Source organism: Adiantum capillus-veneris, chromosome 29 (assembly GCF_014529385.1).
Source record: "Adiantum capillus-veneris isolate H3 chromosome 29, ASM1452938v2, whole genome shotgun sequence".
NCBI lineage: Eukaryota > Viridiplantae > Streptophyta > Polypodiopsida > Polypodiales > Pteridaceae > Adiantum > Adiantum capillus-veneris.
In genome coordinates, this window is record NC_140959.1 from 12,350,544 (window position 1) to 12,367,375 (window position 16,832).

The following is a 16,832-nucleotide window of genomic DNA, read 5'->3' on the forward strand; positions in this document are numbered from 1 at the left end:
CAAATGACACATAGCACATTCATGCCACTTGTGATTGGATGAAACCTCAAGGCCAAGGTACTTAAAGCTCTCAACAACTTCAAGTGTCTCATTGTTGTACACAATGCATGGCTTCTCCTTATGGTTGGTTTTCACAAGCATAACCTTTGTCTTGGATTCACTCACAATCAACCCACTATGCAAGCAAAAGTTCTCAAGGACAACCATAAGCTTTTGTGCATCTTTTAGAGTGTGTGCTAGAAGCACTACATCATCCGCATATAGCAAAAGCATAATTACCACATTGCAAATAGTGACCTCTTCAATGTCTTCTTCTTACATAAATTCAAGTACCATTTGTTTCAATTGATCGATGCATAGACCAAAGAGAGTTGGTGACAACGGACATCCTTGTTTAACCCCAATAGTGCTTACAAAAATTTTTGAAATTTCTCTTCCCATGCGCAATTGACAAATCACCTTCTCATAGATTCGAGAAACCGCAAGCATAAACTCACTTGGCACTTGGAGTTCTTCCATCCTTCTCCACAAATTTTTACTGCAAGGCTTTCTTAAAGTCCACAAAACAACAATACAATCGCTTGCCTTTCAACCGACTTTCCTCCATGAGAAAACGAAGAGTGACAAGATGATCAATGGTGCTCTGGCATCGACAAAAACCCACTTGTCCCTTTGCACACTTGTCATTATCTTCAGCCCAATCACTCAATTTCATCTCCATTATGCACCCAAACAACTTTGCCATAAGAGACCCGTCATTATAGTACGGTAGTTGTTTACATTCTTTACATCCCCTCCTTTATGCAGAGGCTTAACCCAATTAGTACTCCAATCATAAGGCATACCATGTTGAAGTGCAAGGTTGAACATATCACACGTCCACTCATGGATAAAATCTCCCGTCCATTTGATCATCTCCGGCTTGATACCTTGAAGATCTCCCACTTTGCGGAGTGGCCAACTTTTCAAGCCCATCGCATACATCTTCAATAGTAAAAAAAGAGGGCATACATGGGAGTGAACCATAAAATGACATTTTTTTAGCATTTGCTTGCTCATATAATTGCATACAATGTGTGTTCATATCCACAAAACTCAAGTTACCAAAATCCCCCTCAAGTTACCAAAATCCCCTCAAGTTTCTCCAAAATCTTCCACATGCATGTGCCTTTTCTTGGACTTGAAATAGTTGTTGCTTTACTTGCCTTCTTCTCTTCTTTTAAATCAATGCCTTGTATGCATGCAAATGACTTTGATAATTTTTTTTGTCCATAGTTGCATCAAGGACTTTCGAGCATCTTGACATTCTTTATCAAACCACCTTTTGCATGATCTATCTTTGTTGATACCATGGAGATGCTTTATAGCAAAGCATTCTTTGACACAAGAATAAATAACTTTCTTGAAAGCTTCCCATTTAGTTTTCAATGGTGCATCATATTGAATCTTCTTCATCCATAATTTTTGCTCAACCATTTCAATGTACATTGGTGCCCGTTTGAAATCCATACATAGTGATATTTTCTCTTTCCTTTGGCTGAGATTACCATTCTTAGTTGCTTCTCCACATGAAAGGTCAATACATAAGGTGTGGTGTTCGGATTCCAAGGTCCATTGGCCAAACATAAAACTCTTTATTTGATACATGATGGCTTCGGAGAGTAGCATATAGTCAATCACACTATCCCCATTATGTCTCCTACATGTAAATCCATTGGTTCCACTCCACAAAGATACACCATTGGCAATGAGCATACCCGTGCTATTACACATGTGTAAAAGTAACTTTCCGTAGTGATCCGGCTCTCTCATCCATTGAAGAACAATCATACAAGTGAACTTCCTCCAACTCCCTTGAAATCTATGGCATATCAAATTGTTGAGTATCATGTTGCAATGTTTTTGTGTAAGCATTCATATCCCCAAATACAATAACATCACCTTCACCTTTGAAATAAGCAATGTCGTCTTCTAAATCAAAAGTGGTTGATCTCTATCCATGCAAGCATAAAAGGGAGAATCATGATGAGGAATGTAGCAACCGGCTACAAAAATGGGTGCTCTTTTTGGTGTCATAATTTTCAGTCATACATAACGTTTGTACTTGTCATCTTTCACAATTGATAAAAAATTTTCCAATCTTTTCTTAACCATACATGCTACCCCACCTTGTCCTCTTTGTTGCGTAAGATTGTTTGACAACATCAATGAATGTACATTGTAATTCTCCAAGCCGTTAATCCTTTGTGTATCATGCTCCCAAGTTTCAACAAGAAGTATAACATCGGCTTTGCTTGTTAGTTCATCAATGCCAACCCCTGCATTCCATGGGTATCCATTACAATTCCAAAAGCATATTTTCAATTGCAACTCGGTCTCATAGGTCACGCATCCCTATTTGCTCGAGGGACTTGCCTCCTCCTTGGGCACGTTTCCTTCATGAGAGATCTCCTTGTTTTTCTTATTCTTTTCCTCATATGCCTTGCGACGCATATTTTGTTGCTTTCACATACAAAAAAATTTGTATCCCTCAAATAAATCCAACTATTATCAAGGATAATCTTTCGCTTGGTCTCATCTGGCATGGTCCATACAATTGGCCGTTCTCCCGAGCGAGGAGCTCCTAGCTTCCCCACTCTATGTGCTCCATAGACCATAACTCCGGACATGCCAAAGTGGGTTTTGAAAAAAATTTCAATAAAAATGGTAAGAGAAGGAGGTGTCTTGAGCTTGTCTTTGGAAATTCCACGAATAACAATGTTCTTGGAATGTCGCTCCCGTTCCTTCAACTCCTCCACATCCACATTCTCAACATTCTTTGTTTGAGGCATATCTTGCATGAGTGAGGAATTAGAAACCACATTGCTAACCACATACATCAGTCCAAGGCTTGTTTGTGCATACATTTTTCATGACGTATACATCCCAGCTCATGGTGTCAAATTTCTCCTCTTTCAATACATGGTCATGCTCTACTTTGCTCATCCGCTCCTTCAAAGCATTCAAGTCCACAAGAGAGCATTTACCTTCCTTGACTTCCTCTTCAAGTTGCATCAAACGTGTTGTTTGCATCTCAAGTGTCCTCTTTAGATTCTCATTCTCAACCACAAGTACCCTTAGTGTGCCATTCTCCATTGCAAGTGCTCGTAAGTCTTTGCCTTGTTTGTTTACGGTCTCTTGCAATGATACCAAGTATGCCATGATCATGGTTTTCGATGTCGTTGGTTGGGTGGTTGTGTTGCTATCTCCACACTTAGGAGATCTTGGATCATTTTCCACAATGGTTGTGGACTTTGTTGAAGAAGAACAACCCTTGCGAGTGCCGGAAGACATTGTATGTAAAATAAGAGATGAGAGTCAATTTTCTTGAACTTGTTCACTTCGGAAATGTTGTTACAGAAACACCTTCCATAACTCTGAAATTTTTGTCTTTACATCAATGCGTAGAGGGCTTCATGCTCTTCGATTGAGGCTATAGATCACCCAAATTGGAGTTTGGATGGAGAGAGAGAGAGAGAGAGAGAGAGAGCACCATTGTTTCCATAACGTAGATTGTAGTGAAAATTATCCAATTGAACATAAAATATATCAATTGTAATTTCATGGGAGCTTCACTTAATTGGGTCCTTTTTTGTTACAAATCCTTCTAAATACCTATAAACTTTGCTTCCTTGATAGGTTTAATCATAATCTTGAGACTGATACGTAGTTCTTTTAAGCAGCAAGCGTACGACAAAGAAGAAAAAGAGAAGGAGCATATATTGCATTTCAAGTGACCTCAAAGATCTATCCCATGAGTTTTAGGCCGGGTTCAGACACTGCACAATACAAAACGTGTTGATAGCCTTGCACAAAGAGCTCTCCAGTACACACTGCACAATACATTTTAAATTTGAAATAAGTGATTCAGTAGCAACCAATCGGCTTTAATGTTGGGGTTGCATCTCGTCCTTTGCCAATGAGAGGGCGTGTGATCAATGCTCGTCCGTGAGAATGACGCTGCAAAAGGGGACTTTGCATGTCCAAGGTAAGAGGCCGCCCGGTTTTGTATGCGTTCGGAAGCTTCCTGCCCTTTTTGTTGACCAATTATTCGCTTCCACGTCGAGCTGCTTCTCCGACGGGCGATCTTCGGCTAGAAGTTTGAACGCCCCTTTAAACTCGAGACAAGCTATTCAAAATGGGAAGATTTGAAACCACACAAGGCAACAATATTGAAGGCTCTAGTCATCCATGTCTGCAAGAATGTCTAGACACACACACAAAGAGAGAGAGAGAGAGAGAGAGAGAGAGAGAGAGAGAGAGAGAGAGAGAAGAGGAGGAGGAGGAGGAGAAGAGAGAATTTATAACGTCGTGGGACACTATCCCAAGAGAGAGATCCAAATATCCATATATAAGAAGAGAGAGAGAGAGAGAGAGAGAGAGAGAGAGAGATTGCATTATCATTCACGAAGGTCATATATGACCCATGGGACCGGAGACAAAAAACATTACAACGCAGCCTTTAAGTGAAGGCATTGGATACATATTAGTTAAGGACTGAGGGTCCGTCTCAGTAGGGTAGAAGATAAGAAAGGAAAGGAAACAAAACCTAAACCTAAGTAGAGTTGGGTAAGGGGAGACCCCCTTTGGGAGTTCGAAACTTTTGAATGATGGACTTCCCCCCTCGGTAGTCTGCCCATTTGCCTTGCTTTTGGGCTTCGTCAATCTTCTCGAGTTCGCACTTTTTAACCTTGAGTTGATTCATGGTCAGCTCCTCAGCAATCCAAACCTTTGTTCCTTTGAGGAGGTAAGATTGGCGCAATGGCCTCACTCGCTCCTCTTTGTCCTTAAAAGTGAGAAGGCAGTGCTCCGGTGTTACTTTCCTGTGTGTGTCATTAATCCAGGAAATGTCTTCTCCCTTGATGTTGATAGGCTGAATAATATCGTTGAGCTTGACGATTGCCTCTTCAAGGGTGTCCTCGATAGTGCACCATGGTGAGGGAAGCCCACCAATCCAGATCTTAAGGGCAATCTTTTCTTGGAGTTTCTGCTCGTGAAGCTCCGTCATCACACAAGTTTGTACTTTTGCCAAGGCCACAAACTGAGCGTGGGTGACTTTTGCCTCGACTTCTCTTACTTTGTCTGTGGCAAAAGTGACCATGGAGTCAAAGCACGTCTCAAGCTTACCGAGGTGAACCTTGAGATCTCAATTCTCTTCCATAAGCTGGTCAAGGGCTATTTGAAGCTGTCCAATCCTATCGTTCTTGCTCGGTGCTGCCACAATGGCTACAAAACTGGGTCAGGTCCTCATCGTGGTCTTCGGTGTGTTCATGGTGAAAGGTCGGACTGTGATTGATGGTTGCTGCTCACTTTGTCACAAAGTGCACAGAGATTTTTTGGGAGCTTTACTGTGGATATGGGTTTGATTTGAAACCCTTAGGTTTTAGGGGAGCTCTTTATGTTCTGAGTGGCGAGAGAAAGAGAGAGAGGGCGAGGGTGCCTTCACCTGCCGCAGTAACTCCAACAGCTCCAGCAGCCCCTCATCGTCGCGAGCAGATTAGGGAGGCTTGCCTTCACCATCAGCAAGATTCTCGAGTCTCGACTTTGCACGTTGTTGCAGCTCTTGGCAGGTGGTCACGAGAATGCCACCGGCCCTGCAGTAATAGTTTCCTACGACATTAAAATCCTCCTCTTCTTCTTCTTCTTCTTCTTCTTCTTCTTCTAGCCATCTGCATCGACGCAGATGGCTAGAGAGAGTATTTGCAAAAAGAAGGATGGAGATGGGTGATGAGAGAGAGAGAGAGTATCCTCTCTGTAACGCCGACGCAGATGGCTGCAGAGAGTATTTGCATGGGAGGGTGGATGGTGGTGAGTGATGATATTGGGTGCTTAGGCTACATCAGGTAGCATCACAGATGCAGGCTGTCAATCAGCATATCAGGGTCACCTCAACCGGTCGGACCTCCCTTGCTGCTTCAATTGCCCGGGCCGCTACTAATACCTGCTGATTTGTTGTAGTGCATTGATATCTTCAGGCTTCTGCATTTGCTAGATGTTTTGCAGTTCCGCCTCATTTGCAAGCTGTGGCATCTTTCTGTGGTAGACAATATTGACCATATAATCGTGTGCACTCTCTGTTGTCTCATACCCTTGCCAATTGACAATTTTTTATGGCTTTCTCCTGAACTGGAAGATATTGCCCATGACCCACAAAACATGCGGGTGCCCCAGCTACCGAGACTCTTTTGCCCTATTTCACTTGTATCGAGACTATTGAATCCATTGGCATGCACTACAATCTTGTCACAAAGAGCTACATCATACTTGCAATCGGCACACAAGAGACACGACTAGCAAAGGAGTCCTACCACCCAGTTGTGTTGGCAATGCTAGTAAAGCTCATGAATAGCAGGCAGACTATTCATCTACGCTAGCAAGTCAACGAAGGGTACAATGACAGTCGTGCCACAAGGCTTTTAGACTCGATAGGTGTGTTCAATAGCTCCTTGTACAAGGTATCTAGCTTTACGCGAGGAATCTACATCAATGACATGGCGGACAGGTCGACGGACTCAAGCAGTACTCAAAATCTGCACACAAAAAATTTACATTGATTGTATATGAAGATTTTTACTTTAAGTTTCTTTAAACTTTGTACGTTTTTCCACCTTCAAATTTGAATCTTAATTCTCAATGGGATAAGGTTTTCTTTTTAGCACTGCTTGTTTGTTGCTCAGGATTTGGCACATGCAAAAGACATCCAAGAAGGGGGAAGGTAGTAAGCATGCGTAAACATGTGGGAGCACAAAGTTATCCTCACTACAGGTCTCAAACTCTATCAACCTTGGCGACTCTTCTATCAAAGCATTGCTAATAAACCCCCATCCCCACCAGCTCCCTTATCTCCTTTGTCTCACAGTCACCAGCTTTATCAACACACCCCCTCCGGCACGACCGACGGCCGATGGCTCGTAGTTTAACCCTAATTAGGTGAGGGGTTGAGGGACTGAGTAATATTTTTTCATCCCCCTTTTTATGAAAGGAATGGAATTGGAACATATTCAAGCCATGCTATTGCATGCACTACTATGTCATAAATCTTGCCACTTAATGTATAAGCACCCAAATTTCTAACAATGGAAAGAGGTAGGAGTAGGAGATTAATATCCAGCGAAATCATGGTTTCATTACTCCCAACAATCACACACCCAAATTGCTAACAATGCCTATGAGGTTCTACATGGAAAGAGGTAGGAGTAGGAGATTGATATCCATCGGATTCATGGTGTCAATAGAGTCCCAACAATCATCAATATTGGTCCAAGGAGAGGAACATAGTGTCCACAGATTAATGCAACCCTAATGGCTCCAACAGTTTTAGCCCAAAAAGGAAACATTCTACCAAGCCCATATTCAAGGATATCTCTCAACACAAAAATCTATGGTGGGTTTATCATTTAAAAGAGGTGGGATCTTGTCTTTCATTCTTTTGTTGTCCTTGAAATTATCTTAAAAAAATGTTTGGTATGAGTTTTTCTATAGTATACCCTGCCCGGTCTTGCTCGGTTTAGGGATTGCTCGGAATTTCTCACTCAAGGTTTGGGATTCCTCTTTTGGGGGGAGAGTAACTCCAAAATCTGCATGTATTCTGTCATCAAATATCTAATATCTAACCAACCCAAATGATTTTCTCATATTAAATTGATCACTTAATATGGGATAATAAACGGGAACAAGGGTTAGAATATAGACATGTCCTTACAGATCTATCTCAACATGGGGCCAATGGTAAAGGGCCCCAAATGAGAGATGGTCTGTCAAAGAGAAAAGTTAACTAATGAAGCTTAAAAGACCTTAGGGTTAGCTTCATTAAAGACCTCCAATGGTTAGTGTTAAAAGTCCTTTGACCTTAAGCAAGCTAGAGCTGAGCTTGAGGTGGGAACTCAACCTAAACTTAAGCAAGCTAGGGCTGTGCTTGAGGTGGGAACCTTAAGCAAGCTAGGGTTGTGCTTGAGGTGGGAACCTTAAGCAAGCTAGGGTTGTGCTTGAGGTGGGAACTCGACCTAAACTTAAGCAAGCTAGGGCTATGCTTGATGTGGAAACCCGACCTAATCTTAAGAAAGCTAAGGATGTGCTTGAGGTGGGAACCCCACCTAAGGTGCTTGTCATGCTTGATGACTAAGGTACTTGAGGTACTTATCACATTTAATGAGAAAGTTGCTTGAGAAGCTTCCCATGCATGGGGGGTAAGATGCTTGAGTCAAAAAGAGAACCTACTCACTTAATGAGGAAGTTGCTTGAGAAACTTCCTATGCATAAAAATCTCAAAGTTAGGGAAATTCTAAAAGAGCACATGGGACACATCTCAGACTCTCAATAAGCTTAACCACATGGGAGCTTGAATGCTATTGGTTGGGCTAAAAAGGGGTCCAATGACCACCTAACAAATATCTAGATATTTTCAAGCTCTCTCTCTCTAAGGGGTAAGGAGGACACTTGTCAAAAGAATACCCATATGCTTGACTGCATGTGGCATGTGATTGGCTAAGGGGAGAGGGGTCCAATGAGCTTGCAACATGAACAAATTTCGCCCAAAGCAAGCTAGGGGGGTGCTAGGGGGGTATACACCATCACACACACTCATTGGCAAGACTATTCTCACTTGGTGAAAGTTGAGGAACACCACATCCTTCTCCAAGCTTGTGAGAGTGAAAGCCTACACCAACACTCTTGGCTATGGAATGCAAATCCAACCAAGAGTCATGCTTCAATGCTTAAGCTTGCCATCTTCTCCATCTCCATTACTATGCTATTATGTATGCTAGCAAGAAGAGTAATGATATGTGAGGAACTACTTCTTTCTTCTATGGAATGTTTCTTCTTCCTCTTCCCTATCCTCATTCCCCGCTAGCTCTCTCCACCTTAGAAGGTGTTTGAGGCCTTGGGACTGAGGCTTGGGATAGTTAATGCTTTCTTCAAGTTTATGTTATGTTATGTTTGTGATGCATGAAGCTTTCCATCTTCATTGCATCCCCAAGGTCACAAGGAACACAAAGATTGTATTGTACCAAGTCTCTCTTGATGGGAGAAACTATAATACAAATGCCTATTGGAGGGGGGACCGGCTCCATATGAATCCGGTCCTCAACTATTGTCATGTTCTCTAAACTCTCTCTCTCTCTTGAAAAAGTATTGTTCATGCCAAGTTAACTAAGTACCATGTTTATGTTGCTACCATCAATTAAGTTCATCCACTATGCTCACAAAGTAATCTCTTAAAAGTGCTTCGCCTAGTTTCCTAATTCCGCTACACTCAAAGTTCATAGGCCATTTCCATTACATTGGTATCAGAGCATTTGGTTTCTCTTTTCTTGCTTAAGAAGAAAGGTCCTTAAGTAGCCTATTAATGGTTGATTTTGCTAATTATATTAGGGTAAGTGGGACTAGGATCTATTATCGGTTTTGTTGAGCCCACTATGTGGGATATGGTGCACACCTCGGGAGCTTTGGACTTAATAATGGAGTCTATTTAGACTTGCCTATGGCTTTACCATTATTGAGCCATAAGAAGTCCGAAAGGAGCTATCCCTCGACAACTTCGCTATGTTAGACTCACTCCACTACTCTCTATAATTAACCAATTCGAGCCGTGGGTATAGACACTTAAGTGCCTATTTTCAAAGGCTAAGAGGAGTAGCAACTAAGGTTTTGAATTGCCAAAGCATACACTAAGTAAACACGTAAGTATAACTAGCATGGCTGACAATAATCAAGAGAGGAGAATGAACATTGATAACTTTGATTTTGCACATGAAGGTGCCAATGATGATGCTCCCATGTTTGTTAATTATCTTGTCACTAGGTTGCAACAAGCTATGGGAAACCCCACTTTGCAAGCCGAAGTTACTCAACAACTTCGTGCTTATGGGATTTCCTTTCCTCTCCAAGAGGAGAGAGAGCTTACGAGGCCTCTTGAAGACACCCCCAAAAGAAGACTCTCTCCCATATGAGAGGAGGAATCCAAAGATCAAGAAAGCAATGAATCCCTAAATTCCTCCGAAGATGTGGCTCCACGAAGAAGGAGGACTAAACGATCGCCAACTCCTCCTAAGAGGAAACGGTTAACCCATAGTCCTTCTCCTCGTCACTCCAAAAGGGAAGAGAGGAAACCAAGGAAGAAAAGGGCAAGAAAGAGGTCACCTTCTTCTCCTTCTTCTTCACCTTCCTCCTATACCGATGAAAGATATGGCTATTCTCCTAGAGAATATAAGAGGGGAGGACATCGCAAATCTTACCCTGCATGGAGAAGGTCACAAAAGCTCAAGAAGTTCAAAGAGGGAGGAAAGAGTATCTCTTTTCTCACCTATGATGGAACCTTTGGTGCTACCGACAAAGTATTAGCCTTCATCCAACAATTTGATGCAGCCTTTGGAGACGAGGGCTTCACGGAGTCCTCCAAGCTACGCCATGTAGCTATGCACTTCCAAAAATCAGCTCGTCAATGGTGGGCTAGTCTTCGAGGCAATGGCGAAGCACCAAAGACATAGAAAACTCTACGAGTTTCCATCATGAAGCAATTCCTTGCAAGTGATGCAAAGGATAAAGTGCTCACGGAATGGCGGAGTTTAAGGCTTCTCTCTCATGAGTCTATTCACAAATATGTGGACAAGTTTTGGGATTTACATCTCAAGGCTACTGTCTTTCAAAAGATAGACTTTGCTGAGCAAAAACAACAATTCTGTGCAGGATTACCTGAGGAGATGGCCGAGTATGTCAACTCTCAACGGCCTGACTCTATTAGCGAAGTAATCCACCATACCATGGTTGCTTCACGCATCAGTTTCCAACAAGGGGTTAGAAGGAATGTCAAACCCATGGAAAATAAAGACAAAAGTGATGCAAAGGGAAAAGTTAATGCCCAAAAGTTTTCCCACGGCCATTCCAACAACAACAACAACAACCGGTCCAAGGAGAAAGGAGTTTACAAAGGTAAAAATAAACTCTCTCCTGAAGAGCTTGAAACTTTTCGCAAGGATCACAAATGTTTTAAGTGTGGGGAGCAAGGACATGGCTATCGTTCTTGCCCCAAAAGAAATGCTCGCAATGAGACTCCTAGAGCTTCCACTATCGAAGCTTCAAAAGAGGATACTCATTGCAAAGGATCACCTCTCTCCTATGCTTGGGGAAAGGTAAGGGAGCATGATGCTTTCATCCTGTTTGACCCTGGTTCTGGTCTCAACTTCATATCAATGGAGTTGGCCACCAAGTTGGGCATTCAAGCTTTTGAAATGGGAGATGCTGTAACGGCCGATGCCGCTTTCAAGGGACAACAAGCCTCCGTTACTCCCTTGATTGGAAAGTTGAGGCTTCATGTCCAAAGCTATGTCGACAAAGAAGACTTCTTCATCTCTCCTCTCCAACATGAGGATGTTATCCTAGGGATACCATGGGTCAACCGCATGGCTGCCAACATGAAGTTCCCTGAAAGGAGAATCTACTTCACCTACAGGGGAAAGAATATGTATATAGATGCTAATGAGTCTGGTCATACTATACCACTTGTAAATCCTCTCGCCCTTGATAAATCAATGAAAAGCTCAGTTTCTGTGTACATGATTTTTGTCAAAGAATCCCAAAAAGGTCCTAATGTTTCATCAAAGGTGAATGGTAGGAATCAAGAAGAGTTAGACTTGTCTAACTTTCTAAAAGGATTCCAAGATGTGTTCATTGATGATATCCCTATGGACTTACCTCCAAAACGAGGGGATGATGACCATCGAATTGAGCTCCTATCAGGAAGCTCGCCGCCTAACAAACCTCCCTATCGAGTTTCACAAGCTCAACAGGAGGAGATCATGAGGCAAGTACAAGAATTGGTAGACAAAGGAATGGTGAGGCCTAGCTCCTCTCCCTTTTGCTCTCCAGTCCTCTTAGTGCAAAAGAAAGATGGTACATACCGCATGTGTGTGGACTATCGCGCACTAAACCATATCACTATCAAAAACAGATTTCCCGTACCCCGGGTAGAAGATCTATTTGATAAGCTACAAGGCTCTACCTACTTTAGTAGGATTGACCTTAAAAGTGGCTACCATCAAATAAGGATAGTGAATGAAGATATCCTAAAGACTGCGTTTCGAACAACGTTTGGGCTTTATGAATATCTAGTCATGCCTTTTGGCTTGACTAATGCACCAGCTACATTCAATCGATTAATGGAGAAAATTTTTAGACCCTACCGCAAATTCACTGGAGTGTTCTTTGATGATATCATCATCTACTCCAATTCCTTGGAGGAACACAAGCAACATCTCCAAGTGATTTTTCAAGCATTAAGGGAGAATAAGCTTTTTCTCAATCAAAAGAAAAGCGAATTTTTCCTTCAAGAGATTCAATACTTAGGTCACATTATCTCTCGAGATGGTATCCGTATGGATCCATCAAAGTTGGAGGTAATAAAAGCATGGTCTAATCCAAGGAATCTACATGAGCTAAGAAGCTTTATTGGTATGTGTGCATACTATAGACGCTTCATAGCAAAATTCTCTCAAATAGCAGGACCATTACATGACTTAACAAAGAAAAACGTTAAGTATTCATGGAGTGCTAAGGAGCAAAGTGCTTTTGACAAGCTCAAAGAGAAGCTTATCTCCCAACCAGTCCTCATGCTTCCGGATCTCTCAAAGCCATTTGAGGTCCAATGTGATGCTTGTGGTGATTGCCTTGGAGCAGTCTTGCTTCAAGAAGGGCATGCCATAGCATATGAGAGCCGAAGGCTCAACACAGATGAACGGGTCTTAGGCATTTATGAGAAAGAGCTGTTCTACATGCCCTAGACACATGGAAGCACTATCTATTGGGGACTCCATTCATCTTACGAACAGACCATCAAAGTCTCAAGTACTTCATGACGCAAACAAAGCTTTCCGACAAACAAATGAGGTGGGCAAATTTTCTTTCACAATTTAATTTCCACATTGCTCACATTGCTGGTAAGCACAATCAAGTGGCTGATGCACTTTCGCGACGACCAAAAGTTAATGCTGTGTCAATAGCAACTCACAATGATCTATCTTCTATGATAGATGAGTATGCTACTGACCCTGACTTTAAAGATATAATGTCAGCCCTTGCTTTGGGGAAGAAAGAGGAACCATTCACCTTGCAGGATGGTTATCTTCTCCATGGCAATAGGCTATGTGTTACCCACTCCCTTCGTGAGAAAGTCATGTATGAATCCCATGCCCCTCCCTATGTGGGGCATAGAGGCATTCAACCTACTCTTCGAGGAGTAGAGACGTACTTTTATTGGCCTACCATGAAAGTGGACATGCAAGAGTATGTTTCAAAATGTGTAGTATGCCAAAAGACCAAGTATGATAGAGGGAAGCAACCTGGATTACTCCAGCCATTGCCAATTCCTAATTCACCATGGGAGAGTATATCCATGGATTTTATCTTTGGATTACCAAAATCTATCCATGGGAATACGGGAATATGGACAATAGTCGACGGGTTTAGCAAGCAAGCACACTTTATCCCTGTCAAGAAGACTATTAAGGCACACCAAATGGCAACTCTCTTCATATCACAGATTTTCAAACACCATGGATTGCCAACCTCCATCGTGTTAGATAGAGATCCTAGAATGACAAGTAATTTTTGGAAAGGTCTCTTTGAAAATCTAGGTACAAGATTGAATTTCTCTTCGACCTATCACCCACAAACGGATGGCCAAAGTGAGATAGCCAATCTTACAATTCTTGATCTACTAAAGACCTATGTTACAGAAGTAGATCAATGCTCACAATGAGAAATGTACTTACCTCTTGTAGAGTATGCGTATAATAATACTATCCATACTTCTACGGGAAAAGCACCTTTTGAAATCATAGAAGGAAGACCTAAAAGTCCCTTGCTACTTAAAGTACATGGGAAGATCTTCGCTGCCGATGAGTATAGCCGTGACCTCCAAACATCTTTTCAAAAGATTAAGGAGGCTATATCCATCTCCCAACTAAGGCAAAAAGATGCTGCTGACAAGCACAGAAGGGCCTTAACGTTCAAAGAAAATGATTGGGTCTTACTTAAGTTTCCTAAGGCTCGATTGAGGCAAACGACGGGCAAAAACCCTACGGGCCATCAAAAGTATTATGCTAAACTAGCAAAAAGATACTATGGTCCTTTTCAAATTTTGAAGCCAATCAATGAGATAACTTATCAACTCAAGTTACCTAGCCATTGGCTCATACACAATGCTTTTCATGTGAGCCTACTCAAGCCCTACAAAGGAGAGCCTCCAAATGAACCAATTATTGAAGACCCTCCCGAAATCGAAGATCAAGAAGAGGTACTACAACCCGAAGCTATCCTTCGACATGAAGACAAGGTACTACGACATGGTAAGATTATCCGACGGTATCTTATTAAGTTCAAAAATTATCCTTTTGAAGATGCTAGATGGATGCAAGGAATCCAGCTTAAGGATAGTATGAACCTTGTCAATGCTTACAATGCTACCTTAGAGTAACCAAATGTACATGTTTCTTTGAAATGATTAATGTTTTTGTCTTATAAGACTAGTTCTCTCTTTATTGTGCACAAATTTAAGTAGTATGCATACTAAGAATCATGTTTGGGATGACGACGTCTCTCAAACACCATATAGAATTTGTCACTCTACTTGGGAGGAGGAAATGGACTAAAGAGCAGACATGCTTGCGGCAGCTATGTCTCCCAAGCACCAAATGGATTAGCCATCCATCTTGGAATGATGTCGTAGGGTAAAAAGGGATCCTCTACCCGCTAAGACAAATTGACTAATGACTATGACTTTATCTCTTTTACCTCATAGTCGAGGACGACTATGATTTCAAGAGAGAGGTAATGTCATTAAATATCTAATATCTAACCAACCCAAATGATTTTCTCATATTAAATTGATCACTTAATATGGGATAATAAACGGGAACAAGGGTTAGAATATAGACATGTGCTTACAGATCTATCTCAACATGGGGCCAATGGTAAAGGGGCCCAAATGAGAGATGGTATGTCAAAGAGAAAGGTTAACTAATGAAGCTTAAAAGACCTTAGGGTTAGCTTCATTAAAGACCTCCAATGGTTAGTGTTAAAAGTCCTTTGACCTTAAGCAAGCTAGGGCTGAGCTTGAGGCGGGAACTCGACCTAAACTTAAGCAAGATAGGGCTATGCTTGATGTGGGAACCCGACCTAATCTTAAGAAAGCTAAGGATGTGCTTGAGGTGGGAACCCCACCTAAGGTGCTTGTCATGCTTGATGACTAAGGTACTTGAGGTACTTGTCACATTTAATGAGGAAGTTGCTTGAGAAGCTTCCTATGCATGGGGGGTAAGATGCTTGAGTCAAAAAGAGAACCTACTCACTTAAAGAGGAAGTTGCTTGAGAAACTTCCTATGCATAAAAATCTCAAAGTTAGGGAAATTCTAAAAGAGCACATGGGACACATGTCAGACTCTCACTAAGCTTAACCACATGGGAGCTTGAATGCTATTGGTTGGGCTAAAAAGGGGTCCAATGACCACCTAACAAATATCTAGATATTTTCAAGCTCTCTCTCTTTAAGGGGTAAGGAGGACACTTGTCAAAAGAATACCCATATGCTTGACTGCATGTGGCATGTGATTGGCTGAGGGGAGAGGGGTCCAATGAGCTTGCAACATGAACAAATTTCGCCCAAAGCAAGCTAGGGGGGTGCTAGGGGGGTATACACCATCACACACACTCATTGGCAAGACTATTCTCACTTGGTGAAAGTTGAGGAACACCACCTCTTTCTCCAAGCTTGTGAGAGTGAAAGCCTACACCAACACTCTTGGCTATGGAATGCAAATCCAACCAAGAGTCATGCTTCAATGCTTAAGCTTGCCATCTTCTCCATCTCCATTACTATGCTATTATGTATGCTAGCAAGAAGAGTAATGATATGTGAGGAACTACTTCTTTCTTCCATGGAATGTTTCTTCTTCCTCTTCCCTATCCTCATTCCCCTCTAGCTCTCTCCACCTTAGAAGGTGTTTGAGGCCTTGGGACTGAGGCTTGGGATAGTTAATGCTTTCTTCAAGTTTATGTTATGTTATGTTTGTGATGCATGAAGCTTTCCATCTTCATTGCATCACCAAGGTCACAAGGAACACAAAGATTGTATTGTACCAAGTCTCTCTTGATGGGAGAAACTATAATACAAATGCATATTGGAGGAGGGACCGGCTCCATATGAATCCGGTCCTCAACTATTGTCATGTTCTCTAAACTCTCTCTCTCTTGCAAAAGTATTGTTCATGCCAAGTTAACTAAGTACCATGTTTATGTTGCTACCATCAATTAAGTTCACCCGCTATGCTCACAAAGTAATCTCTTAAAAGTGCTTCACCTACTTTCCTAATTCCGCTACTCTCAAAGTTCATAGGCCATTTCCATTACATATTCCCCAAGAAAATACGCAAATGTATTTTTATAAAGGCATGTCTAGGATATCTACCCCACCATTCTAGCCCTTGGTCAAACCTTGATTAAGTTTTAAATATTTCTTTAAACTGCCAAATAAAGAGGCCTTCCTATACCCCATTCCCTTCCTAATGGATTGGGGATGGTCTCTTGGATTGGAGATTTTGTTTTTGCTCCTGGATTGGAGTGTGCCAGAGTTGTTAGTTATCCTTCACTTTCCTTCTAGTCCAAACCTCAAGGGGAGGATTGTAAAGTGTGAGCTTTGTCCTAGGGTACAAGAGTATGAGTCAAGGAGAAGAAAGGTGGAATTATCCCACATGCATTGGTGCAAGGTTGTAGAGCTACTTAAAGCTCATTTCATGAATGAA